A 13,069-nucleotide genomic window follows, 5' to 3' on the forward strand; every position below is an offset into this window, starting at 1 on the left:
GGGGAGAGCCAGGCCCAGGGCACAGGGCTGCCATGGTGATGGCTGTGAGGCCACTGCCCCTGCAGCAGCATGGCTGCCCTCAGCAGACATTCTGGCCAGAAGCCTTGTGAGGGCACCCAGCACATCAGAGAACACACACTACGGGAATTCTGTTCTTGGGGTGGGGAGGGTTTCACTGGGTCAGGCTGCACAAAGCTCCCACTCTTGGACAATTCCTGGGATAGGGCATCCAATTCTCTAGGAAAACAGCTGCAGTTTGATGCCACTTTCATAATTGTAGAATATTTCTTCCTTCTAACAAATGTAAATCCACCCTCATTCAGTTTAAAGATATTGATCCTTTTTCTGTCATGGCAAGATTTGGGAGAAAATAACTTTGACCACAATTTTTCCATTTTCACAGACCTTATTTTTTTTCCAAAAATCTCTCAGGATGGGGTTTTGGAGGCCTCATCACAAAACCAGCAGGGGGAGTCTGCAGGCTCTGGGCTCAGTGGTGTGGAGACTGAGGACAGAACAGGAGTAGCCTGGGAGGGATGGAAGGGTGGTTTCAGAGGGGCAGGAGCTTTTCTTCATAGTGGAAATGAGCCTGAAGAAGACATAATAGCACCAAGAGCAGCTGGGGAGGCGCAGAGTGGACACCAGGAGAAAGGAATTTCCCTGCCAGCGCAGGGCAGTAGCCTGGAGAAGCCCAAGGCTCTGTGTGGGCAGGCAGAGGCAGGCAGGAGGCAGAGCTGTCAGCAAAGGAAGGGCCCAGCCAGGTGGGGCAGCCGGGGGATGCCGACAGCCTGCAGGGACAGAGGTGCAGGGCAGGGACAGCCTGGGCTGCACAGGGATGGGCAGCAGCGGCAAGACAGCCCTGCCAGAGCCAACTTGGGCAGCACTTTGGCCATGGCTGCTGGGCCTGGGGCTGAGGCCATGTGAGAGTCTGTCCGAAAGATCCTTCATTTTTGCCTCACGGTTGCCATGAAGAGAGACCATCAAAAAACTAAAAACTGCTGAACCAGTGTGGGGGGGGGAAATCATGTGTCTCTTAGTTCTGTTTCCAGAGGTGTTTTTTGCTATACGCAACACTGAACTCGAAGGAGCACCCTGCCCTTTTTCCTGAACAATGGTCCTGGAATTTCTCTCTGCCTCCTGGCCTGGCTGTTTTGAGCTTTAGCGTGGTCCCTCCTCCAAGAGAAGACCCCTCTAGCCCCTCCTCAACCATCGTGATAGACAAGTAGAGATGTAGGCCTCTTCATCAAGGACCCAAGACATGAAACCCCTGTGTGAGAAGGCTCCCTCTCACCTTCTTTCAGAGACTGGGACTGAAACCCTCCCAACTTGGGGGAGCTGTGCAGAGGGCAGGGAGGAAAGCTGCCCAGAGCAAGCACAGGTGCAGGCAGTGGGCCATGAAAACAAGGGTTCTTGCTTGCTGCCTGGCTTGACTTTGTGCACCCCTGAACAAATACTATTCTTTCCCCCGAAGACCTTTGCTTTGGTTGTGAAATTCATTCCCCCTTCCCCCAACGAAAAATAGTATAACGTGGGGTCCAGATGAACTGTGCCTCCGAGATCTCCCCGGATGTGGCCTGGCAGACTCCATCGGCTGGATCCCGAAGGATAACGCAGCACCACGTTTGGTAGCTATAACCCACCCCTCCTCTTCCTCCCTCTTTTCCTTATTTTCTCCTTTGTCCCCCTGGTTCCCCTCACCAATGCATTTCTGTTGTGGTTATTTCAAGAAAATTGCACTTGTTGATTGTTACTGCAAATCCTCTGTGTCGTGTTGGTTTTTTTTGCACCCTGAGATCACCCCTACGAACCATCACATCATCCATTCACTAGGACGGATCATGACAAATGGTCTCCATGATTCCACGGGGCCTTACAATGTCACAATGATCTCCATGGATCCATGGTGCCCCTCAGGATCACAATGGTCCTTTGGCTCCACGAGGCCCTGAAATGCAGCAATGGTGTCTTGGTTCCACAAAGCCCTGATGCTTCACACTGGCCCCTTGGGACCATGCAGCCCAACACAGCCACAGTGATGTCCTTGGTTCCATGAGGCCTCACAGTGTCACAATGGCCCCATGGATCCATGGTACTCTGCAGTGTCACAATGGCCCCTGCATGTCACAAGGCTCAAAAAAGTCACAATGGTCTCCATGGTTCCTCAAGACCCCACAGTGTCACAATAGCCCCATGGATCCAAGGTACTCACAGTGTCACAATGATCTCCTTGGTTCCACAAGTTCCTACAGTGTAACAGGCTCCACAACGCCCCGCAGTGTCACAATGGTTTCCATAGGAAAGAAACAAGTGAGCCCCAGTGGTGCAGGCGCAGATGAGAGGCAGTCACCAGAGGCCAAGGCTAGCCAGACTTGACTATTAGCAGATTTTATCTGGGAGCAACCCTTGGATATAGGGAATTTTAGAGGTGGAATCCTAATTTCAGCCATGGGAGGCTAGACAAGAAAGACAGTTCTTTTCCACAGGAATAAAAACACAGAGCCCCGGTGCCTCATGGTCAGATGGGAAGTGGTCCTTGGCATGTCTAATTCAGTGGGACCTGTCAGACAGTCCACAGGAGGCCAAACCAGGCAGACCTGTTCCATGGTCCCCTTGGTTGCACAACTTCCCACAGTGTCCCACTGGCCCCTCGGTTCCCTGAGGATCTGGAGCGTCACACAGGTTTATGGCATTTTTCCTTGCTGCCCTTCACATCCCCCTGGCCCACAAACAGCCCTGAGCCAGCCGTGAGGGACAGGCCCTGCTGTCCCAGGCTGGGCTCAGGGCTTGGCCTTTCTGCTTCCCCCAACCAGCCCAGGCCTTGCTCAGCACTGCAGTTCCCTGCTCAGAGCCTTGGGCTCCCTGCAATCCTGGCCTCAAGGATCTGCTCTCAGCAGTCCCTGGGCAGCCTTTGGCACTCCCTGCCCTCACTGGGGCCCAGCCATGCTCCAAGGCACTTGGAGTTTTGCTGCTGACTCCTTGAGCAGCTTCTTCATCCTTCTCTCCATGCCTAAGGCTCCTGGACCCAGCTCCAAACCCACCACAGGGATCATGAAAATACAGAATGCCCTCGGGGGCTCTTTGTCTCCCTTCCATTGTCTGAGTCTCCAGGGCTTCTGCAGTGATTAGAGTCAGTTTGGAGTTCTGTTCAGGGGGATGATTTCAAAGTGCACCTCATGATTTTTAGTTTTTTAATCATGAGTATTGTTTTTTATTTTTCAGTTCAGAGAAAAGGTAACTGAAGCTTTCCCCAAGTGATCTTGATGCTGAATGTCTCCTTAGGAGGTCTGGGCGCAGAGAAAAATGACACCCTTGCAAGCTGACTCTGTTTGGACAACCTGTTCCTCATCCCCAGCCTCACCATGTCTGACATCATCCACTTGGGACTAACATCCCAAAATATATATATAAAAAAAAAAAAAAAGTAATTTATTATTTATTTTTAATATTTTTCAATTAAATGTATTTATTGTATTTATTTCTTATTTGTAATAATAGTTGCTTCATTTTTATTACCTAATTTTATGTTTATATCAAAAATCTATCCGTGTTTAACAACCAATAAAATTAATGGTAACTGGTTCTAAGTATCACAATCCCTTTCATTCACTAATTCACCTCTATTGGTTATTGATTTTTCCCCTCTTTATGCTAATTCGCCCTATGTTTAGTCCTTTTGTAATGTTTTTAATCCTGTTTTTCTCACACATGGTTCAAGGGGGCACTTGGGCTTACACGGAGATAATTTTGAGGCACATTTGGGGCAGTTTTGGGTCTGGGGAGGGAATTCAGAGAGAACTTGAGCGTCGGGAGAAATCTTGGGGGAGCCGGGTGGGAAATGGGGGGTGGGGGGAGGCACTCAGGGACTCTGAGGGACAATTCGGGGTCCAGGGGACCCCTTGAGGATGCAGGGAGACCCTTGGAGGTCAGGGAGAGGAATTTGGGGCCCTTCGGGGTCCGGGCGGTCCCTTGGGGGGGCTCTAACGGGGCTCTCTGGGCGCGGGGGTGAAGGCGGAGTGCTAATGCCGCCCTGCAGAGCGCGGGGTGTGACGGGAAATGAAGTCTCGGCTGCATTCAAACGCCACGAGCGCTCGGAGCATGATGGGAGCTGTAGTCCCGGAAGTAGCTCCACTGCAGCACTTGGGGGTCCGGGCAGCCAATTGTGGGTGCGGGCGGCCACTTCGGGTCCTCAGGGGGCACCTGCGAGGAGCCTGTAGTGCCGGGAAGCCCTTGGGGGACACCTGGAGAGTCGTTATGGGTCCCTTTGGGGCACGGAACATGACGGGACTTGTACGGCCGGAACGGGCTCTGGGGTCGCAGGGCATATTGAAGATGGTCGTCCGGCTATAAAGACGCCCTACGGTGCGCAGAGCATCACGGGAAATGAAGTCTCGGCTGCACTGGCACTCAGTGGATGCCGCGGTGCATGATGGGAGCTATAGTCCCGAAAGGACCCCATTGCTCGCTGTCATCCTCACCAGCCCATTCCATCATTCCAGAGGCTGGTCCATCATCCACTCGGTGCCTGCTTCTTCCCCAGGTGTCTGTAAGGTTGCTTTGGCAATGAGTACCACACTCTGATAAAATTCTTTCATGGGGCACCTGTGCCCATAGCACCCATTTCCAAGCTCAGGACAGTGTTCCAGGCAGTGACATGGGACACAGGGTTTGTCTGCAGTCATCCAGCGGTTGTTCTCGCCACCACAGGCACACAGCACTTGCCGTGGTGGGTTTGGGGTATAGTCAGTCTGCCAGGACTCCCCACACTTATATTCCAGCCCTCAGGAGCAAAACCCTCCCCAAAAAGGTTTTTTATTTGGGAGGTCAAAAACTCTTTATTTGATATTTCTGAGCCCAAATCCTTCCTAAATGAGTGTTTCTTAGCTCCCTAAACTGGTATTTCAGACACCAAAATATCCTTAAATTGATGTTTCTGAGCCTGAAATCTCTCTAAATTGCTGCTTCTGAGCTAAAAATAGCCCTAAGTTGGTTTCGTTGAGACTCGGAGCTCCCAAAATATTTTTTTTTTCCCCGAGCCAAAAACCTCCCAAAATCAGTGTTCTGGAGCCCCAAAGCCCCCAGAATTGCTCATTCTCGGCCCCAAAGCTCCTGAGCTCACCATTCTGGCCCCGAAGCTGCTGACACAGGGGTTTCTAAGCCATGAAGTTCCCAGATCAGTGTTCAGAGCCCTGACGCCCCTCACTCACGCCCTGTGCCCTGTGTGCTATCAGCCCGTGAGGTTCATCCCAGCCAGGGAGGCTCCGGGAGCGATGGGCGGGGAGCGCTGGCTGTGCCCATTTCCCACCCCCAGCCAAGGAACCGCTCCCTGACCGGAGCGGGGAAACCTCATTTAGGGGAAATCGGTGTAAAACCGGGAAAGGAGCTGCGGGGAGAGAGGGAGGAGCCCGTGGGGGCGGGAACGGGTCGGGCACAGTGAGCTAGTGAGCTGTATCTATCCCAGTTTTTAAGCAGTGCTTGCGCCCCAGCGCAGAGCGGCTCCTTCCCAGACCTGTCCCAGGTAAGCGCCTGCCCCTTGCTCCCGGGTTTCCTCAGGGCTTGCTCCTTCTGCTCCCGAAACTGATGTTTCTCAGCCCAAAAGTTCCCTAAATCGCTGTTTTGGAGCTCCAAAGCTCCCTAAATAGGGACTACAGAGCCAAAAATCGGCTTAAATTGGTTGTTTTGGAGCCCAAAAGCTCTCTAAATTGTTCTTTTTGCTCTGAAAATATCCCCAAATCACTCCCTGATTCCCAAGCTCCCAATATGATTTTTTCCCAGCCTTAAACTCCCCAAATCAGGGTTTCATAGGCCTGTGTGTCCCTAAATTGGTGTTTAAGAGCCCCAGTGCTCCCTAAATCAGTATTTCTGCACCCAAATGCTGTTTCAGATCCCAAAAACATCCCCAGGTGGGTGAGCCCCAATGCTCCTGAGACTCCTGTATTCTCAGCTGTGAAGTTCCCCAAATGCCAATTTTTGAGGCCAAAAGTGCCCTGAAATGGTATTGCTGAGCCCCAAAGTATCCTAAATTGCTGCTTTTGTGTCCCAAGTCTCTGGACACTGAGTTTTCTGAGCCCCAAAGCTCATTAAATTGATGTTTCTGAGCCCTGAAGCTCCCCAGGTTGCTTTTCCTGACCTGCAAAGCTTCCTGAGATCCCATTTTGAGTACTGCAGTTCCTTAAACATTCGCTTCTGAGCCCAAGAGCTCCCTAAATTGGAATTTTGAGCTGAAAAGCTGCCTAGAGGGGACTTTCTGAGGCCAAAAGTTCCCCCAATCAGTGGTTTTGAGTCAAATGCTCCCTAAATTGGTGTTTCTCAACCCCAATGCTGCCTAAAGTTGAGGCTTGTTCAGAGCCCAAAATCTTTCTAAATCAGTGTTTGGGACCCCAGAGCTCCCAAACTTGCAGTTTCTTAGTCCAAATGCTCCTGAGTGGGAGTTTCTGAACCCCTGAGAACCCAAAATTGCTGGTTTTGATCTCAGAAGCTGCCTACATCATTTTTGTTCAGAGCCAAACCCATGCCTAGATGGTTTGGAAGTCTGTGCCTGAGTGCTGGTGGAATGCAGTGGAAGGGGAGAGGCTCTGCCAGAGGAGTGTCAGGGAGGATGAGGATGAGAGGTGTGAAGAGCAGCTGGGATACCTGGACATCCTCAACAGGATGGGCAGAGGTTAATTTGACTTGTGTGAGTGAGCAGTGGAGGGGTCAGAAAGGGGGGACGCTGCCTTGGCAGCTCAGAAACTCCCTGGTCATCAGGGAGAGTGGGCAGAAGAGCTCTGGGGGCAGCCTGGAGTGGTCTCAGGCCAGTGAGCAGGTTCCCATGGGAATGGCAGCTGCCCTGACATCCATGGCCAGGCAAAGCAAAGGGCTCCAGCAGCATGGGGGATCCGGGAGCCATGGCTCAGCAGAGCTGCCTGGTGTGTGAATGGGGGGTGCTCACGGGGAGCTGCTCCTGCCCCACACAGGGATGAGCTCCTCAGTGCCAGCCTGGGCTGTCACAGTCGGGAAATAGTGGGGTCCAGGCACCGAGGGGCAGGGACTGAGGCCAGCAGCAGAGCACACAGCTGGGGCTGCAGAGGAGAAGGCTTTGATGGGCTGAACCAGCAGCTGCAGAGGGTTCCCACCCCCACGGGCTCCTCCCTCCCGCCCAGCACCTCCTTTCTCCGTTTGACACTGATTTCCCATAAATGCCTATTAGGAAATATGCCGAGCTTTCCAGGACAGCCTGTTCTGAGGGCAGGAATGGTCTCTCCAAGAGCCAGGAGTAAAGCACTCCTCTCCTGAGGCTCTCGGGTGAACTGAGTAAGCTCCAGGTGAAAAGGCAGCGCTTGGGAGAGGGAGCACACGGGCCAGCAGCCAAACAAGGCAGCAGCACCCGGGGCTGTGTGAGCAGGAGCCCAGCTAGGGAAAGGGCTCAAGTGCTGAGTTCAGTTCTGCCAGAGGGGATTGAGTGGGAAAAGCTCCCTGGACCAACCTGGGGCCTTCACTGGCCTTTGCTGAGGCCTGAGGGAGCCCTGCTGCCCCCCAGGGCCCCCAGGGCTTTCAGCGTCTTTGCCTCATCAAGGCCCAGCTGTGCTGCAGAGGGTGGGGGACCAGTCAGGAAGGGTTGGAGGGAGACCACAAAGTTAGTATTTCATAGAATTCCCATTCAAAGTCGATTGTCCCTTCCTGCCCTCAGTCTACAGACACTAACCCAGTTCCTAATTCATTCCTACATAGAGAAAAAAATGGTCAATTCAGGCTTTACTTATTTATTTCATGGGTTTTTTTTCTGATAGCAAAAATTGTTACCATGACTCTTGCTACACATTAAATGGGAAAAAAGTGAAAAGTAAGTAGCATATTGATTAGGCACAGCCTGGTTGCCATGAATACATTATGGATAATTGTTTGTTGCTTTGATCTTGGCTGATTGGAAAAATTTTTAGTCTGAATATAGAATGAATAATTATTTCATGGAGTGACTAGAACTTAATTTAATTTTTATATTTAATATTATTAGCTCACCTTAGCACACCAGAAAAAGCATAATGAGATTTCACCACCACTCATACAATCCTCCTGGATTTAACTCACATGCTGGTAATAATGTTTTATTGCACTCAATGCATAATTCAAAATGTCTAATTTATTTGGCATCTGTTGGCAGACCAGACTCTCTTGGTCTCTGGGCAACAAAACCATCACTGACAATGTGGCAGAGAGAGTTTCTTCTTTTTTTGTTTCTTTTATTTCTTTTTTTTTCCATATTTTTTCTGTCTTCTCTTACCCCTGCCCCGCCCCCCTTTTCTTTTTTATTCTCCTCCCTTCTCCTGTCTTTCCCCCTTCCTTTTCTTTTTCCCCCTCAAAGCTTCAGCTTTGGCTCAAGAGTGCAGATCTGGCCCTGCATAAAATAATTCTCCTGTCTAAAGCAGTTGTCAGGGCTACTTCCAAATATGAGAGAGAGAGGACAGTATGTATCTGACTGTGAGAAGTGGGATGACCCATCCCTGGAAGCACAACCATCTTTCCATGAGCGGTGATCTGAGCTAATGTCTGTGCTCATCAGTGATCAATGGCAGAGGCACATCCAGGACAGCTCCACGTGCATATCATCTACTCATTGCTACTGTTTGAGAAGCCATCACGCTATTGCTCTGCTTTCAGGAGAAAAGCCCTCAAACTCTGAGCATTTTTTGCCATTTATATGCTTTCCCTCCTTTCAGACCAGAGCAAAACAGCAAAATGTAGTGGGAGGAGATGGAGCAGGGTTCATTCCTGGGAAATCACCCCTGGCATTTCCTGTCTGATGCCTTCAGTTAGACCTGTGGGACAGCCATGGGCCCTGGGGCTGGGACTTCTCTTGGGTCCCTGCTGGCATTTCTCTATTTCTAATCCTCTCCTCTTTTCCTCACCTGGGTCTATCCTCTCCTTGAACACCAGGAAAGCTTTCTTACATGCAGCAGCTTTTGGCAAGGGGTCCCTTAATTCAGTCCAGGTCCTCCTCCTTCTCTGGAACGTGGCCAAAGAAAACAGAAAGTCCCAAGGAGCAGATAGCCCAGGGAAATGGAGTGCAAGAAAGAGGGAGAGCAGAGCACAGCAGCGAGCTGTGCCCTGAGCAGACCTTTCCTCACTCCTGAGCAGTCCCTGTTTCTGCCTTCACCTCGTCCCTGCTGCTCTGATGGATGTGCTCAGAAGGGAAAGGCGGCTTTGTTGGAAGGGTCAGCAGGGCCCTGCTTTCTGCAGCCAGCTGTGCAGAAGAGGATATTTAGGAAACTTCCCAGTCTGACCCTCCCCAAGGCTCTCTGGCCATCACACTCCAGCCACCAGAGGTGTTCAGTGTTGGGAGAAGCCCCTCCACAGCAGTGGCTGCAGTGCCCCAATGGGCCCTGCTGGACTCCCCACACCCAGCCCCTGTGTCCTCCCTGGTTCCAGCCCAGGTTTCCCAGAGCAGTCTCAGCTGTCTGATTCCATAAAGCCATTTAATCCCAGTGCAGTGACACAGGAATAGCCTGAGATGTTCCTCCAAGCCCCTCAGTTTTATCCCCTCAGTCTGCATGCCCAAGGCTCAAGTCTGGCTCTTCCTCCCGGGCCCTCAGCTCCTGCTGGGTCTCTCGGTGTCCCTTCCCCAGCGGTGCCACCACTCTTGGTGCCCTTTGTTGGGCTCTGTTGGCAGTTCATGAGCTCCTGTCTCAGGCTCCACCTGGAGCTCAGCTTGCATCAGGCACTGCAGCTGCCCCAGCCACCTGCACCAGGTGTGTTCACAGCCAGGAGAGGGAAGAGTGGGAGTGAGGTGGTTTCAGTTTTGTCTTTGTTAACCGGCTTGCTGCTCTATTGGGAATTGCTGAGAAAGCAAAGCAATTGTCCCTAAGTCGAGTCTGGTTTGCCCATGGTGGCAGCTGGAGAGGGATGTCCCAGGCTTTATGTGAGCTCTTCAGTTGTATTTTTTCCTCCTGTCCAGTTGAGGAGGGGGAGTGAGAGAAGTTTGATGGACATTTGGCAGCCAGTCTGTAAATATTCTCAGTTCAGTCAAAGAATGAACAGACACAATTTCTCACAAACTGAACCTAACAATCCTAGAAAAAAAAAAAAATCAAACAATTATTATCTCTCTTTCTATAACCATTGTTTATAAAAATGGTTTGCTAGAGTGTACTAATCATAATGCATCACTAGTGTGAGAGGTTTTCACCTTAAGACCAATCAGGTCTTAGGTCCACTACTGTTCCTATATGAACTGTATATTTCTTAATACTATACACGAATAATAAAGTCTCTTTCATGCCTTCTGCATCATGGAATGAGTGGTAATTACTCTCTGGTCAGGACACCTCCTGCGCCGACTCCAGCCAAGGTCACTTGTCCTTTCACCATAGATTTCTTCATAGCTGGTCAGGATAACCTCCAAGATTTGAGTCTGAAGGAATGGAAAATGGTCCCTTGCCTCTGAGGAAAATATGACTGGTGTTGAACACCAGGTTCTGCACTCTGCAAAAGCAGGTCTTAATTTTTACCAAGGAAGATGAAGTGTGTGTCTGTGAGAATTCTCAGAGCTCCAGGGCAGACAAGATGGGTTAGGGACCAGCTGGGAGTGCAACAGAACATCTTATCAACTGCCTTATCTTCTCTAGTGCTGAGATGTTTCTCACCACAGAAACATCTTTTTGCCCCTCTTTTCCCTTGCATTGCAGAGTGAACCTAGAGAAAATGATGTGGGAGACCAGAAGCAAGGACTGAATATCTTGGAAAGAGCTGTATGCTGTTTGGACAGTGATGGAAAGGAAAATCAGTAAATTAAAAAACCCTGAGTAGATCAGAGGTTTGAGTAGTATATTTTGAGGGATATATGTGTCACAAAAAAGCTCTTAAATGCATTTTTTAAAACCTAAGGGGAAATATCATAGTGAAGCTTCCTCTTTTTCATTTTTCTTTTTGTTTTCAGGTGAACCTAATGGCCACAAAAAAACGGGAGTTCATGGCAGCATGACCAAGGAGGCCAATTTGAGTTCTTAAGTAAGTGTGGACTCATGGATCCCATTGCTCTTGCCTGTGCCCATTCTTGGCAACCTTGGATGGGATGTGTTATCCCTGAGAGAAGTGAGGCCAATGGAGATCTCTCCCCTGAGCATGTTGCCTGCAGAACCCCTTCCAGAGCCCAGCAGAAGGCCTGACCTTTGGGCTGGGATCAGTTTGGTCAGAGGGGTGACCTCCTTTGACCAGAGACACATCCTACTCTAGCGGGGGATGTTGCTGAGCAGGGCTTTGAGGGTCAGGCTGAAATGAATGTGCCAAGGGACAGTGAAGGGGCCTGGGAGGTTCCTCTCCACTCCTGGTGTGTGGCAGAAGAGTCTCACCCTCTCGTGGGTGGCTGTGCTCTGGTGGGACTGAGGCACCTGTGTGGTGCCTGAGTGCTGTGGCAGCTGAGGCAGCTCCCTGGCCCAGGAGAGCCTTCAGTGGGCCCAAGGGTCAGGGACCCCCAGCACTGCTATGGGGCTCCTGGGCCAGCTGTGGGATGTGTTCTGCCCCAGAACCTGCTCAGTGCAGTCCTGGAGTTCCTTGGGGAAAAGTCCTTGTTAAATGTCCTGTCTTTGATTTTCATGTGCACCTGATGTCCAGTGTCTGTGGCTGCTGGCTGTCTGGCTCAGAAAGGTGTAGAAGTGCTATTCAAAGAGCTAAGTAAGTGTGCTGGATCCCATTGCTTTTGTCTGTGGCCATCCTGGGAACCCTTGGGATGGGATGGGATGGGATGTGTTATCCCTGGGAGAAGTGAGGCCAGTGGAGATCTCTCTCCTGAGCACATTGCCTGCAGAACCCCTTCCAGAGCACAGCAGAAGGCCTGGCCTTTGGGCTGGGATCAGTTTGGTCAGAGGGTTGACCTTCTTTGCCCAGGGACATGTTCTACTCTAGCAGAGGTGTTCCTCACAGTTGGTAATGGTTTCAAAGACCGAGCACATCCCTTCTGGGATTTCCTTTCCTTTCTTTGAGCACTAAAGGAGGAATCTTACCCTGAGCTTAGCTACAGGGACAAAAGACAGAAGCCTTTCTGTGCAGGTGAGTGCCAGTCCTTTCCCACACTGCCTGGAAACTGAACCCTGCTAAGCAGGAAGGAGATCCAGAGCTCTGTCCTGCATGAGGGCTCAGTGCAGTCAGATTGAGCAATCCCACCTGTCCATAAATTCCCATTTCCAAAGGCCTCCAGACAGTCCTTACATTGCCCATCCCCATGCAGATGCCCAGGATACCAGGGTGCAGAGATGTCCCAACAGGGGGTTTTTCCCAGCACAAGCAGAAGGAGAGGAAACAAAAAACCAACCTGTAGAAGACCTAAGAAGAGACCTGTGGGAACCCAGAACATCCCTCTGGCAGTCCAGGATGGCCAGGACCCATACCAGGGGGCTCAGAAGCCCTGGCACGGAGCCCAAAACACCTGTGGATTTGATCATGACCCGTGGAGCAAATTACGGACCTTATATGAATATCAGCAAGCCACAACAGTTTAAGCAGAATATTAGTGAAGTTATCACGGGATGGTAAAGTAGATTTTGGGGTTTTTGGTATGGGGGTTCAGGAGGCAAGATGGAGGGAACTGGGTGTGTCCAGCCTTTCTCCTTCTTCTTCTTGGCCTCCATCTTCTGCTGTGATGTTGGCACTTACTGATTGGTTTAGAGTAGAAGCTCACTGTCTAACATAGGTGATAGGTATTGGAAAGTAATTGTAAATATTGTATACGTAGTTTTTAGTATAAAGACATAACACCGCCCCGGGGGCAGGCAGAGTGCCTCAGACTGTCCTGCTGAGCTGACCTCGGCAGGGCAGGAGAAAATTTTTTTATAGATAAGATAAAATAAACAACCTTGAGGCTGAGAAATGAAGAGCCCTGACTCCTTCTTCAAGTGTTGGGCTGGGAAAAGAGACTTTGAACTTTTCTTGGGGTCACTCTGAGCAGCAAGAGACCCTGAGACATTGGCGTCCCTGGTGGGCTCCAAGAGGGCACCCAGGTGGGCTCTTGGCAAGCAGCCACGCCACAGCCATCAGCCGCTGAAACCTAGCCGAAGAAGGAAAGAAAACAGGCACTCTCAAGGGAAAAATCCAGAAAGAGCAT

The 13,069-nt window shown here is 50.8% G+C and overlaps 1 long non-coding RNA gene across 2 annotated transcripts; it reads left to right on the forward strand.

The window, feature by feature from the left end:
- The first annotated feature begins 5,428 nt into the window (after positions 1-5,428).
- LOC132087167 (uncharacterized) lies at positions 5,429-12,835 on the forward strand. 2 transcript variants are annotated; one of them, XR_009420473.1, is made up of 4 exons: positions 5,429-5,515; positions 10,659-10,786; positions 10,910-10,980; positions 11,584-12,835. It is a non-coding gene; the product is annotated as an uncharacterized LOC132087167 (long non-coding RNA). The 2 variants fall into 2 exon arrangements; XR_009420474.1 differs by having other exon boundaries at positions 12,197-12,835.
- The last annotated feature ends 234 nt before the right edge of the window (positions 12,836-13,069 follow it).

Source organism: Ammospiza nelsoni, unplaced genomic scaffold, assembly GCF_027579445.1.
Source record: "Ammospiza nelsoni isolate bAmmNel1 unplaced genomic scaffold, bAmmNel1.pri scaffold_40, whole genome shotgun sequence".
Classification (NCBI taxonomy): Eukaryota; Metazoa; Chordata; class Aves; order Passeriformes; family Passerellidae; genus Ammospiza; species Ammospiza nelsoni.